Source organism: Solanum lycopersicum, chromosome 8 (genome assembly GCF_036512215.1).
Source record: "Solanum lycopersicum chromosome 8, SLM_r2.1".
Taxonomy (NCBI): Eukaryota; Viridiplantae; Streptophyta; class Magnoliopsida; order Solanales; family Solanaceae; genus Solanum; species Solanum lycopersicum.
The window spans coordinates 4,384,882-4,401,324 of record NC_090807.1 but is presented as its reverse complement, the minus strand read 5'-3'; positions in this window follow the sequence as shown (position 1 = coordinate 4,401,324).

Here is a 16,443-nt window from a genome sequence, read left to right as displayed (position 1 = left end):
AAATTTAATTAATATGAAATCGAAAAAATATAAAATTAGAGAGTACAAAAGTATATAATTTCCAAATAGTGTTATAAAAATATCTAACGCATTGTGCGACATATCAAAGTGTTGTATGTACTTTAAGGCCTACCATCTCGTGTTGAGATCTTTTTATGTACTACTTTATCCGTCTCGTTTTATGTGATATTATTTTTATTTTGATTAGTCTAAAAAAAATGTTATATTTGTTCATATGGTAAGTATTTAAAAATGTAATTTCTCTTTTATCTTTGTCGTTCCATTTAATTTTAAAGATCTAATATATTTATGAGGAGAGAGAAAAGTGAGTTTACTTTTTAAAAGACAAATTGGTAATATTTTAAAGTCTTTATTATTCTTAAATTCAGTCCCCGATCAAATATTTTCTAGGAAAATATTTTCCTGGAAAACAAGTAAATTTTGGACTTATTTTCTCATGTTTGGTTGGTGAGTAAAAAAAATTTTCGAAAATGATTTTTAGTGTTTGATTTATGAATGAAAAATATTTTTAAGAGATCTGTTATTTTTACTAGAGTAAAAAACAATTTATGAAATTAAAAATATTTTTTAAAAACAAAATTATTATTTTCTTGGGTGATGGTGGGGTGGGGTGGGGTGGGGGCAGGGGGAGAAGGTAGGAGTGAAAAAATAAAAATTAGAAAGTTGATAGTATTTAAAAAAATAAAATTATTTTTTTGGGGGTAGGGGGTGGGTGGATGGCTGGTAAGGGGGGGGGGTGACCGGGGGATTGGGAGGGGGAGTGGTTAAGAATTTAAAAATAAAAATTCGAAGTTGAAAATATTTTTAAAAAGTAAAATTAATTTTTTTGAAGATGGCATTTTTGAGCTATTTTGTAACTATAAGGGCATTTCTGGATCAAAGTATTTACTGCAACGATAATTTTAAGCCAAAGTATAGATGGTAAAAAAAATTTCGAGCCAAACTATAAACGAAGGTTATTATTATTCCTTTCACATAACCCTTATAATTATTTTAATATCATCTTTGAATTCAATGAACTACTCACTCCTTTTGACATGTTATTAAGATTTTTTAAATTATATTTTTTTTCATAAATATAATCATTTTATAAATTTTGAAAACTACTAAAATTGCTTCAACTTTATTATAAAAATTTATCAAATGAGCAAATCATATTTTGATTTGAAGTACCTTAAGCCAATCTCTTTCACACAAAATATAAATCATTTTCCATAAAACTTTAAATAAAATATATTAAAATAATTATAAACTTATGGATAAATCATAATTTCAAATGATATTTTTAAATATTAATTTAAAATTATAATTTAATATCACATATACAAATGCCTGATGAAATAAACAAGCATATATGTTAGAAGAAGATCAATATGGGGTTTTGCCTTTGTGACAGTGAAAAGTACATTCACTTGTAATTGAAGGTCAATTATGAAACAAACAACAAGAATCTTTTGAACATGTGATATAATATTGGACTGCTAATATTATAAAAATAAAATAATGATGAAGATTTTGAGAATACTATATATATTGTTTCCTTTCGAATTGAATTAAAAAAAATAATTATATGTCTATATAGTCTCTTCGTTCTTCTTTAAATATCTTAATTTAGTTAGATATAAAATTTAAAAAATAAAAATAAAGAAGTATTTTTAAATTTAATAATTTTAAATCAAATTTGAGTGTACTCCTTCATTAAAAATTTTGTTGATTTTTTGGGGCTTGATTTGACTTTTTAGACTGGTGTGATTATTTTGGTTAATTTTAAACACACATATAAATTATAATCATAATTAAGTTCTTATTATATGTGTGTGAAAAGATCAATTGAATTTTATATTTTGCCACTGATATTTTTTTGGAGAACATATATCTCTCTACGTTTCTAACTTTAAAAGTTATACATTTAAGATATACATATTTAGAGACATAATTTACTTGAGATATAGTTCATCGTAATTTACATATTTAAGTAGAAAGACTTGAATCTCAGACAATTTAAATAGTTTGAGTTATTTAATTATTAAGATATTGTTATTTTTGTATTACTTGAAAAATATATTTTAATGGTATGTCTATAAGTAGCTTGACATATATTTCAATTAAGGTACATCCATTTGCTATAATGGTGCAAGCATTGGCCAACCAACTCGTTTAAATGGACATCTAAATACGATAGGACTACAATCGACTTATCAATGTATCGATCACAGGGTTTGAAGCTGTCAATAAGTAAAATAACACTAGAGACTAGGAGGTTTGATTGAGAGCATGTTCATTCAAAAGCAAAAGTGAGAAAAAGTCATTATGAATTTTTGATAGAATTATTTCGTATTTCAAGAAAATTTAAATAATCGTAAATAAATTAATTATATGTTTCTTGCTCACTCCCTATTCGTTCAAACTACTTACCATTGAAAAAAAAAATTGACTTAGATAAATTTGAAAGATCAAATGGTTGCAATAGTGCCCATTTTTATTATTCATTAGGGTACACACAATTCACATCTCACTTTTGGTTGGTTGTAAATAGCTTGAGTTTAACACAAGTTTACATCTATGGGTTGTCTAAGTAGACTTTTGAGATCCTAAAATACATATTCTAATCATGTGCAATTGACTTTGGAGGTTATTGAATAAGCATTTGTTTTTGGGGAATCTAAGATTTTGAAGTATGGTCCATCACTAAAAAGAAAAAAAAGTTAATTTTTGTGGATTAATGGATGACCATAACTTCTTGATTAATTTCCTTTTTTTATGAGTAGTAATGTTGTTGATAATGTGGTCAAATGGATGACCATAATTCCTAGGTTAATATCATTCTTTATTGGTAGTAATATTGTTGATAAGGTGGTCAAACTGATGAGCATAATTCCTAACATTATTTCCTCCGTAATGGATAGTAATTCTCAAGGTTTAATATAATATTTGTGACACTCTTTGATATTCCTCAATGTAATCTTATAAATAGTGGTGTTGAGAACAATGTTGATACACTCGGAAAAAAAAAAAGTAACAAAGCTTATATTGTTCCTCTATTGTCTTATATTCTTCGTCTCTTCTTCTTTCGCTCTTAAATTTTACAAAAGTTTTGAGAATTGATAAGTATTTCTTTCGGTAAAATAAATAACAATTAAAGAGGCGTTTCGAAGATTATGGAAGAGAAATGTGTGAAATTTACTTATTTTTTAAAATAGTATTTGTGAAGAGAAACAGTTGGTATTTAATTTATCATTTTAAATCATTTCTTTTAAGTTTTAATAATATTAAAATTACTTAATCATAATTCGAAAAGTATTTCTAGAAAAGTTAGCATCTTTTAACTTTTAACAAATAATTTCCATTATAATTCAAACACATTTATTATTTTTTTTAAAAAAAAATCTAAATAATTTAGTGAAACACTTTAACTATAGAAAAGAAATGTTTTTTAAAATAATAAATAATATATTTTAGTATTCAAAACTTGAACAAACATATTATTAATTCAATACATAAAGTGAAAAATACATTCTAGTAAAGATTCATGTCTGGTCCTTTTCACATGATTGAGTCCACCTTATCCCTTTAGACATCAAATACCACTTCCATTATTATTTTTTTAACAGAATAAAGTACTAAACTTGCAAAAAACAACTAAACTTTTAAATTTCCTTCCTAACTTGAATCAATGAATTGTCATTGTCACTAGTGGCTACTTGCTAAAGCCAGCAATTGCCTTGCTCTTGATGGTGAGATTGAGGGTTGTTTAGGGTTATGATTGATAACTTAAATCCAATAGGAATTTGAATCAAATTGATACTTAGTGTGTTTTATTAGGTTTGATTTTAAGTTTATTAAAAGAAATACTAGGAAAAATAAGCAAATTGAATCGAGAAATTATATGTATAAATTTTATAATTATTTATATATTATTCATAAATGAAAATACAAATATTTTATTAAATTTTTTTATTAAATTAAGTCTCTAACTTTACCATTTTCTCAAATTCAACTCTTACTTTTAACTCAACTATTAAAATCTCAAGTTCAAGTCCATGAAAAATCTATTGCTTTATTTTTTTCTATCCTATCTTACATCACATAGTCACACTTTCTCTTGATTGAATCACTTTGTCTGTGTAATAATAACCTTAGTATTGCTTAATCTCTAATCCACAACAGCTTTCATGTAGATTGTTCATGTACTAGGTGTCTGATTTTATCGAGATGCACATTTCCTCAACAAATTTATTATTTTCAAATCTAAAAAATAAAATAAAAAATTCGAACCAAACCGACTATAATCAAACCAAAGATCATATTTAAAATTTAAATATTTTTGACTGTAGAAATAATCGATCTAAATCGAATCATGGATACCCCTAACGAGATTGTACTTTTCTATGTTCCGAACTAGTTCCCATGTTTTATTTTTTGAAAATTAAATTATATGATTTTTTTTTACTATTTTCTTTAAAAAATTATTTTTATTATATTGACATGAGATAAAATGTAATTTGTGGTTATTTCAAATGTATTTTTAATATGAAACTTAAATTGCAAAATATTAAGTTCATCATTTTCAATTTAGTTTTAAAATTCAAGAATAATAATGTAACTAACTTTTGTTTTTTTTAAAATGACTCATGCTTGACATGAATAAATTGTATGTGCCAAGCATAAGTGTTGTATTAAAGAACAATTAGTTGTTATTTTTCTTGACGTTTTGTACTTTGTAAAGTTGTGTATATTTGAAAGTTTGTAATAACATGTGATCTCAAGCATTTACTTATAAATGATCGTTACAATATGAGAACTATTCTTGTCATTATTAAAAACAAAGATTTTTTCTACCGTGAATAAATGAGAGATTATGTTATCAAACATGTTTTTTCATCCATTTCCTAACAAACCAGCTCATTAGAAGAAGAAAAAAACGCATGAGAAATAGACTGTCACTATAAACTAGAAAGTTTCTTAATTTTTCATGTGAAAGTATTAAAAGTATTATTTTTTCTTTACTCGATTAAATCAAAATATCTATGAAAATAGTTGTTGAACATTTTTTCAGTAGGAAATTCCAATGGAATAATAATGAATGTTTATCAGTGTGCGACGCCTTACATGTCGATTCCATGTTTATAAACTATGATTTGCGCTCATCAAGAGTTGGTGAAGTTTTGATAGTTTTCACAATTTCTAAGGTTTTTATATTTACAAAAAAAATATACCACTTAAAAATTCAAATTATATATATAAAAAATTCAACTTCAAATTACTATTTTCTAAGTCACGATATAAAATCATGTTCAAACAAGCTTTATATATGTTGCCCTAATTGAAGGAAAATGCAATTCATATGAAGACATTATTTTGGTTTTTGATTCTTTTTGTTATTTGTGATGTGGCCTATTGATTGTGTAAATCCAAGTTTGTTACAATTTTATACCAAATATACCTAATAATTTATATCATGCCATATGAGTTCCTTTCTTTAGCACCATCTTTTGTGGTCCATAAACTAATGTTGTTGAATTGTTGTCCATTATATCAATACTTTAATGTTTGAACACCTCTTCAATTTTTTTTAGGTAAAAGTAAAATTAAAATATTAGTAATTGCTAACTTTAGATATTTTTTTTTCTTTCTCCACATTTGAAACTTTGTTAGTATATTAGTGATAATTCTTTATTCCTCAAGCTTGAACTTACATAATCTGAATTATATCACTATGATCTAATTTAAAAAGTAGAACAGACTGTGATGTTCTTTGAGATGGAATCATTGACTAAAAATTAAAAATGGATTCATAATAATAAATTAATTATTACAAGAAATTATTACTGTTGACTTGATGAAGAATGAATAAGAAAAGGTTTATCTCATCAACAATTTGATATTTTCTGGATTTTAAATTAGTTATCATGTTTTTTTTTAAGTGTTAATTTGTAAAAAATAAAATTTTAATTAAAATTTCTATATTATAAAATAAAACATAACAATTAATACGAAACGAAGGGAATATATACATGCATTCAAATTAATTAAGACATCCTAGCTATCCTAAGCAAGGAATACAGGAAACTGTCTAATTAGTGGATAATTCATAAGGATTTATACCTAATTATTTAATTGTTAAAAGTATAATAAACCAAACATCTTACTAATTTTAAATAATTCACGTTCTCATAATTTAAAATTCCATATCCCTCTTTCATTTATTTAATAAAAAAAATATATGTATCATATATTTTATTTAATAAAAATATTTACATACCTGAAGTTGGCTGTCAATTGGATATTAGATAAGATCAATTATATAAGTACAATGCTTGAATAAAAAAAAAGACTAAAATATACTACATGTCTACTTGTAGCTGGCAGGTAATTATATAATAATATAGTCATCGATGATTTTAATAATACTCCCTCGAATCTCGATCATATATTATTAAAAATATTTATTTCAAAATATTTTGTGTGTTCATTTTTCTTTTGTTAATTTACTATAATTAGGGTTCGCTTAGAAAAACAAATTATTATTATATTTATTATTATTTGTTATTATTTTACCCTCACGTTAAGCACCTATTCCTCAAATTATTTCAAGATTTAAAATTATACATCAATTAATATAAATATTGTGAGAAAGTATGAATTATGTTTTCAAGAGTGATAGAGTATGAATTTAAATTATTTAGTTCACAAGAGTAATAGAGTATAAATTATTTAGTTCATAAGAGTGATAGAGTATGAATTATGTTTTCAAGTTTAAAAGTATCTCCAAGTGTGTATGCATAAAATAACCTAAGGAATAGCACAAAGAGTGGGCTTCTATGAACTTTCTTTTATTAGAAAAACAAGTCTTGTGTGAAAGGGATATGAAGTTTATAATTTCAACAAATTATTATATTAGGTAGAAGTTTGTGTTTTTTGAATCATTTGAAAGGAACTACTAACAAGGTTAAGGAAGGAAATTAGGTAAGTTTAGTGAACTGTGCCATTGAAAATTGTGGATGGTGGGTTGGATGGGGGTGGGGGTGGGGAGAGGGGAAGAATTAGACATTAGTGAGAATCTTAGTGGAAGTGACACTTAAATAAATTCAATTATTTAGTAAGGTTGTGATGATCGGGTTTCGTCGTTATAGAAATGTCAATGAGGTAAAAATTGGGATAGGAAAAACTTTTTTAGTGTTAGGATTTTTTCTTTCTTGTTTAGATTTGGAAAAAAATCAGAGTTATTAAGGTTTAGGGAAATTTGATCGCAATTGGATGGAGTAAATATGAGTTTGATTACATAATCAGTTAGATAACTCGTTAAGAAATTTCTAAGACTTTATGGAATTGGATTTGAATAAATAGATCTCCGGAAATCGATCTTAGCGTCAAGAATATTTTTTGAGCGTTGTGTAAGAGTGTGTTGTAAAAAGCGAGAATTGAAATTCTCAAAAAGTATTCTGTCTCGATTCGTGCCACTGCAGCGGGGTTATTGCCGTTGTAGCGATGCCGCTATAGCGGGATGAGTGTTCTTGTAGCGGACGAGGCGGGAATTGAAATTACTCTTTTCGTTTAAAAAAGAATGGTCTCCTTTCCTTTTTAGTCTATTTAAAAAAGAATGACCTTTTTTTTTTGTAACATTTTAATTTCAGCTCTCCACGTGGCATGTCTAAGTCCACAAGATCAAAGGAAAATTTTGTACATTTGACCTAACTTTAATTTAGGACCACAAGATTCAAAAGTCTTCTTTTTATTCTTAAACTCCATGCCAAGTCAAATCAGGTCAGTCTTTGTAAAACGGAGGGAGTATAAGATTTTTGGGATTTTTCAAACGTGAGCTCATTGGTTCCAAAAGTGCACCTGCAGCGGGATTGGTGTTGTTGTCGCGACGCCTTTACAACGGGATGGATACCGCTGTAGCGGGACAATCACGAATAAAATCGTAAATAAAATCCCTAAACGATCTTATTTGATATACTTTTTGACTCTTAGAACTAAAGAATGATCCCTTGGCTATTTCAACAAGTTTTCCACCATTTTTGAAACTAAAGGTAAGTTTTTCACTCCCCGAATTCACTTTTTGATATGTAGAACGTAATAGAATGGGTCAATATTGACGGAAAAGCATTTCTTGGTAGATTCTATGGTTTAACTAACCCTAATTTGAATAGTTAAGATCATAAGTTTGATCCGGGGTACACAGAATTGTTAGTAGTTCGGGTAATTAGCGATTATTGTTGATTTCCATGTTATTATGATTGTTTGTAGACCAAGAACAAGCGAAAAGAATCCGGAAAGGGAAAGATCAAGTTTTTTAGGATTTCAAGCTTGTTTCGAGGTAGGTGATGGTTTTCGTTTCATGATTGTGTAAAGTATGCATGTTCTTGCTTCATTATGATACTTGTATGTATATGAATGTCGCAATATTGATCATGTTGTTGTAACATGAGATAGATGAGTACTAATATATCCATGAAATCATGATGTGAACGTATAATCTTAATGATGTACTTGTGATTGTGGTGTTTGATTAGGGATCAGATTGTCACGTTCCGACAAGCTAACTTGGATCGAATTGCCACATTTCAATATAAATATTGGATCGGGTAGTCACGTTCCAACACAACTATGGGATCAGATTTCCACGTTTTGGCAAGCTAAGTGGGATCGAGTACCACGATGATGCACTAATATTTTGAGTTTGGATTACGTGAGAGGACCAATGATATGTTAAGCATGTGAAATATATATTGTTGAATTCTCATGTTGATAACGTTGTTTATGTTGATATATATGCATGTAATTATAATGTTTGTTCAACTTGTTCATATTGCACTAGTGGTCGTGGAATAGCTGTGTGATCCTACAGTACACCGTGGTTGTGTACTGATTCTTCACTTGCTCTTATTTTTGTTGAGTATAGAAAATCTTCAAGTGGCTATTGACAGATCTCGCTTAGGATATTAAATATTATAGCATCGACTTCAAAGGTAAGCTGCATCTTTCGGGCTGCCATGAAGTTCTCTTTAGTCTATTCCACCATTTCCGGACTTAGACCATTGTTTTAGTTAGTTGAATAGTTCATTAGTAATTTTCTTGTTTAGACTTGGTTATCGTTAGTATTTTTGGTACATTGACTTTCAGATTTAAGATTTAACTTCCGCAATATTTTAGTTGTTAGATCTTTTGCTTGGTAATGAACGTAGTTTTTAGTCATTAACTTGGTTCGGTAACTTAAATGCCTTAGTTTTGAAATAATTGTTTTAGTTGGATAGTAGCAGTGGTTCTCCCATCGGCTTGCAAGTTTGGACGCCAATCACAATAGATTTGAATCGTCACAAAGTAAATATTTTTTTTAAAAAAAAAATTATTGTGTTTATATGTATTGGTGATTGCAAGTAGATATTTCTTGAAAACATGCCAAGAAAACATTAATTTAGAGCAAAAGATAGCTTAAAACCAGAACACACAATATAAATCCAAATATAAGTTTGAGTTATGATGATAGGACTTGGGGCACAAACTAAGTGATCGAACTAATGACTTGAACAGTTCAATAAGCGTTCTAATAATTCAAAGAAAAATCTTATGGTGACTCAACACTCGATCAACTTGGGTTGTGGTAATATTCCTCCATCTTCAATTAAATATTTTGTGTTCGAGTTTTTGAAAATAAAAAAAAAAATCTTATTGTAAGTACAATTTTGAAAATAAATTTTATAATACATAAATCAAAATTAAATTAAATTTCAATATAAATATACAACACTTTTTAAGGTAAAATAAACAAAGAAACATTATTGGAGTAAAACTATAACCTAAAGCCACAAAACAAGACCTTGACATGATCTCAATTTTGAAGTTTGCAATAGTTTTTGTAAAGTAGGAAGGGAGACTTTATATTGATCATCAAAATATAGTAAGTGGGGAAGACATTAGACATCATATGGTTGGAAGGTGACATGAATAATTTTATTTTTATTAGCATGGAGAAGACAACTTGGATAAGGAAGTGGTAAATGTCCCCTTACATTATTTAGTTTATTTTCTCTCTCATCCTTTTCTTTATCTAGAAGCATTAATTATATTATTAAAAAAAATCAACTCCAAAAAGCAAAAGATCATAATATCATAATGCTACTGTGTTTTTTTAAAATTAAAAGCTTATTATTGATGATTCCTTAAATTTGCTAGTCAATTTTAGTGGGAATTGTGATTTCTTTCCTTTGGGCATTTAAATACATAATAAATATTTTTTTATTTAAATTTTTTTTAAAAAAATCTATTATATAGACAATTAAGTCATTTCCTTTAATTATACATATTTATCTCAATGAGTCGCAAAACCTTATGCGCTTGTATAACTAAAGGGAGAATTATATAATTAACTTAACTATTTACCTAATAGACGGCGTTTCAAAAAACGTTCAATTATTCCCCATAATTTAAACTTAAAAGAGTCACAAATACATTTAATGTATATTTAGATGTTCAATTCAAACAACTAATAACTTGCCTATTTAAATAAATATTGTTGACAATTACAAGAATATGTCTAAATGATGAAATTTGTTTGGCAGGATTTCATCCAGTTACTATATTTTCATGCATGCACTTGTTTTGGATAATGGAAAAAGAAAAGATTAATGGCAAATTGGCAATAATTACTATAGCTTTATGTATTAGTAACAAACTAAATTAAGTAATAATTCATATACAAAAAAAGTATTAATAAAGATTAATGGTAATAGTCACTATAACTTTATGTATTAGTAACAAACTAAATTAAGTAATAATTCATAAACAAAAAAAAAGTATTAATAGTTATTCAACTAGACATAGAACAATTTGAGTTATGCCTCATTTTACAATTTGGTATGACCAAATCCACTCTCCAAATTAATATATTCCACGTCTCATATTAATTGTCCATTTTGTCTTTTACATTTTTCTTAAAATATCATAAGTGAAAAATATATTTTACTAATTTACCCTTTAAAAGCTTTTTTAGAACTTTTAAAACTTGTTTACACTTTCCAAATAAACTAATAGTAAGGATAAAATAAGAAAATATAATTAAATCTATAATGATTTTATAAATTGACCAGTAATTCAGGACAACTCTTACTAATATTATGGACAACTAAAATGAAATGAACGAAATTCTGTATTATTAGAGTTAATGAAATTGAGCTTAATTTCAAATATAAACGTCTTTTAAATTTTTAAATCTAAAGCCTTTCATCTAGACGGCCTAATTATTATTCACCAAACTAGAGATTATGATCTCTTCAATTTTATTAACTATCTTTTAAGTCTAGTTTGATTCCAATTTTTTAGTTTCGATAATGAATTTTAGTTTGACTATTGAGTATACAAAAAATTAGTCTTTTGAAATAATTTTTTTTAAAAAAAATAATTAATGAAAGCTTCACAAGTCAATTTTTTGTTGTTACTTCTTAGTTAGGAAATGAACGAATTGACCATATTAAAAAAATATTTTTTTGCCCTTTAAACAGGCTGATTTACAAATAGATTGTTTTCAAAATTTATCTTTAACAATTAAATTTATACCTAACGATCATAAACTGTGAAACATTATGATACAAAAATATAAATTTAAGAAAAAAAATTAAAATTATTCATCTTAAGAAGTAAAAATTAAAAACCTTAACACAAAATAAACGTATAAATACCGAACAAATAATGAAAAAAGCTCAAAAATATCTTCTAACTAATTAGCCAAGTAAAAACTCTACAAGCCCAATTAGCCCATTAGCAAGACAAATATACTGGAAAAGGCCCAAAAATATCTTCAACTAAAAAACACAAAGACCAACTTCTTTAAAGGAAAAATAATGCAGAATAGCAAATATTTAGTCTATATTAGGCAATATAGTTATACTTTAAGAAAATTGTAATTCCAGTCTCCTCATTTTTTTTCTATTCACCTAATTTATATAACTCGTCTGATTTGCATATATTCAGAATTTGTATAGTTCCGTTCTTAAATTGTATAAATACAAAATTTTGTGTATGCTTACCCTAATTATTTGTATACAGTTTATAAAATATTCATAACAAATTACCCTGTTTGTAAATTGACAAACGAAATATACAAATGAAATTTTGAAAATTTTGAAATGTATAAATATAAAATTTGCATATATCTACCGTATTTGTATATTTGCAAGTGAAATATACAAATGGGTAAAAATATACAAACCCCAGCCTCCATAGCAAACAAAACTATACATATAGAATGCGATTATCGAAACTATTATTATAGGGCCTTATTATATATATTTTGGGCTTATTTCTAACATTTTCTCTGTTTTAAATTTAGAAGAATAACAGCATACATGGAGATTGTTTTATTATTATCGAAAAAGGGTCATATTTGCCCTTGAACTCTTAGAACAGGGTCATATTTATCATTCGTCATACTTTTTGATATATTTGCCTTTACCATCCAACTTTGAGTATATATTTGTCTTTATACAGTTAACTTATCGTGTCATCATTTTCATTAGTCTATATGGCTGTAACGACCCATTTTGTCGTTTGACTGCTAGAGATTTTTATTTTATAAAAGACTTTTTCGGTAGATTCTAAATGTATATTTTGGACTATTCGAAATAATAATTATATAAGTAAATGGGTAATTTTAATAATTTATTTAGTTGGTGATTAAAAAAAATCTATCGAAAGAGTCTTTTATGAAATTAAAAGGTCTACCACTCAAACGATAAATTGGGTCGTTACAATGGGCGCATACATGTGTATATAGTTTTATTAATAAAAATTTTATTTGCTATTTTATATTATATCTCATCCATTTAGGAAAACCTGACCCAACCAATCTGGAGATCCATTAATAAAATTCGACCTATTAGTAGAATCCGACCCAATTAATTATGGGAAACTTTCACATATAGTCACTTAAATATAATTAATTACTCCCCATAGCTATAGTTTAATAGTTACAATTTGTAGATACATGTTATATGGAAGAGAAAGGCGAGCGAGACTGGAGAGAGAGGGGAAAAGGAGTGAGAGAAAGGTGAATTGTATATGTATATTGGTTAGATAATGGTATATTATAAATATGTATTGGTATATATGACAAGAGATATTGAGAGAAGGAGGAGAGAGGCGAGTGAGAGAGGGCAAAGAGTGAGAGAGAGGTGAATTGTATATGTATATAGATTAAATATTTGGATATTATACATATGTATTTATATATTCTGGCGAATTATACATATACAAACATGACTAATTATACAAATTCTAAGTCAGCCCATGTAATTAATATATAATGATAATCGTGAGTGATAATTATAACAAACTATAACTATAATGAGTAATTAAATAGTATAAGTTTACATTGTTGCATAATTTTTCCTTAAATTATCCATCAGCCCTAATTTCATTACCCATTATCTTGTCACATTAGATGAACTTGTCTCTCCAAATCTGCTCCTATTAGTTTTGTGATACAAAAACAGTAACCATTTCTAACATTAAGCAATCTTTAGACTGTTCTGCAATTTTATTTTTTACATTAACTATTTAATAGAATTATGTAGAACCCCAAACAGATGACTAAATGGGTCGGGATATAATACAAAATAGAAATAAATTTTTTTATTATAATAAAAGTATATACACATGGAGTCATGTATGCGCCACATAGACTAATAAATATGGTGACATGATAAGTTAACTGTAGTAGACGGGCAAATATGTATCCAAAGTTGGATGGTAAGGACAAATATATCAAAAAAATATGACGAAGGATAAATATGACCCTTTTCTAATAGTACAAAGACAAATATAACCCTTTCCCGTATTATTATTTATCAAAGTATAATTTTATATTACAAAACGTAATATATGTAAAAGTTCAAATGTCATTGGGCCAAAATTAGTCATTATTTTTGGAATTAATTTTCATTGGTTATCTATTCAAATTTCATCTCTTTTCAATTTTCAAAATCATTATACATCTTTTTCACCAACAATCAAAAATTAATTTATTTCTTCTCCCTCCCCCTCTCTCTATTATGCCTTTTATCCCCTTCACATTTTTATGGTGATAATGAATGTCTCTTTTAGAGTTTGAGTGATCTCTCTCTTCTATATTTAATCTTTTAAATCTTAATTTATATGCATTATTTCAACCATATTATAGTGACCACTTCTTCAAACAAATATGGTTGACATTTATAATTTTTCAAACTTGTTGGTTATTATAAATAAGATGTATCACTACTACATGATATTATATCATGATTCAGAAATTGAAAAGGTAGTGAAACTAATCTCAATTTAAGTGAACTCTCATTTGAAGTACCTAAAAAGTACATATTTAGTTTGCTATTAGATTTCGTATTAATTCTAGTTAAGTAGTAGTACAACAAAAACGAAATTCTCAAACTTACTTGCTGAATAACTAAAATAAAAAATTAAAGTAAGAGAATCAATTTAACATATTTCACTATCATACATAATAGTTTTATCAATATTTTTAAAATATTACATATCTTATCACTAATTAATGAATTTTTTATCATATATATTGAGAAAGATTATTTACATACATATATTTTTTGCTACCAGGTACTCTAATATAGAGAGAGATAAGGATAGAGGTGACCGAAATTTGTTGTGTATCTCAAATACATGCAAATAACACAAGATACACACTAGATACATATATTTGTATGTATCTTGTGTAATTCACGTATATCTTAAATACCATATACATATGAGAGTGGCAAGTGAGACGGAAAAGAGGATAACGAGACTTGTTATGTATTTCGTGTACATGCAAATCTATTTGGATAAAATATATCTAGAAAATAAACTAAACCTAATTTGATCCAATATATCTATAGATACATGAATTTGAACTTATTTGAACGAATTTAGATGCACCAAAAATCAAAATATAACAAAAAATACATAATATTACAAATTGAAGTGTATCTACGTAATTAGTTCCTTTAGTTAAGTTTCCATTTACATGGAAGGTCTTCTTTAGCATATATAAGTTTCAGTCAGAATATGTAACTAAGGAGTTCTGTAATATGTTTTTTAAAAAATCAGGTTTGGTTAGTCAAACCTTTTATTTTAAAAAATTAAAAATCTAGGGAAATAAATTTTAAAATTTAAGAAAAACAGAACTAGAGAAATAAATTCGCCAAATAACGATCCCTGCCTCGATAGCGTTTGTCTAGATTATTAACAAATATGTTTGGAATAATCTTTTTAATAATATGTTCATTTTAATAACAATTTAATTACAAGAACATCACCCCATTGATCTTTTATATAAAAGGGTTCAAAGAAAAATGAATAATTAATAAAAAATGAGGTACATACCATAACAATAAATAAATAAGATACAATCCTATATGTAACATTTTCTCTCTCTCTATATATTTTTAGTCAAAAATATATATAAAAAAATAATTATAAGCTATGCTACTCTAGTACTCCTTTGAGCCTTTTTTTAAAAAAACAAACATCTTATCAATTGCTTTGGTTTAATGTCCAGGTCCTCTAGGGCTAGGTCCTGAAGGTAGCCTCTCAAGCAAAAATTCCAAGTTGTTCTTTGCCTTCTCATATATGGATGGCAATGTCGCGAGACGAATTTCTCCTGAAAAATCTTGCGATAATAATACTCTAGCGGCCTCTACGTTGTTTTGAATACTCATTAAAGAAATAAAGATGACAAAAATTACTAACATAGCAGTCATTCTGCGATAAGTCATCATTTTTGAACTGATTAGAAGAACGTTACAAGTGTGAGTCGTGTTCTTTTGCTCTCTCTATGTACTCTAGGTTTTTTTTTTTTTTGCTAATGAATGTGGATGAAGAATGTTATGCATGAACTTTGGTATTTATAGCAATTTGAATGAGGTGTCTTTTGTTTAATTTTGAATAAATATAAGTAAGTAGTATTTGTTGAATTGATTTTTTTTTTTATTTAAATACAAGAGGGAACGTGTTGAATAAGTAAAAAAGAAAAGGTCATGTATTATGTAACAACATTGTCTAAAATTCCAATAAAGCCCTTGTTGTGTCTATGTTTGTAAAAGAGGGCAATATAGGTATTTAATTTTGAAGGGTAATATAGGAAAAACAGATGAAGTTCAGAAGAGTCCACATGTTTGAACGTTTGTAGTTTGACCAATTGGTCTTTGTTGACGGAGTAATAAATGAGCTTGAAATTCCATTATTACCCCTTTACGTAAGACCTTATTAGACCTTTTCTACACAATTAAATTAAGTAGGTGTTTGACAAAAAATTCTCAATATTTTAACCTTTATTTGAAATATATGAAGCAGAAATTGAAGATGTAGTTATGTTTTATATTTTTGGGGAAAAATATTAGAAATAATGTTTACGCTTGATGTATTTAAATAAAATTT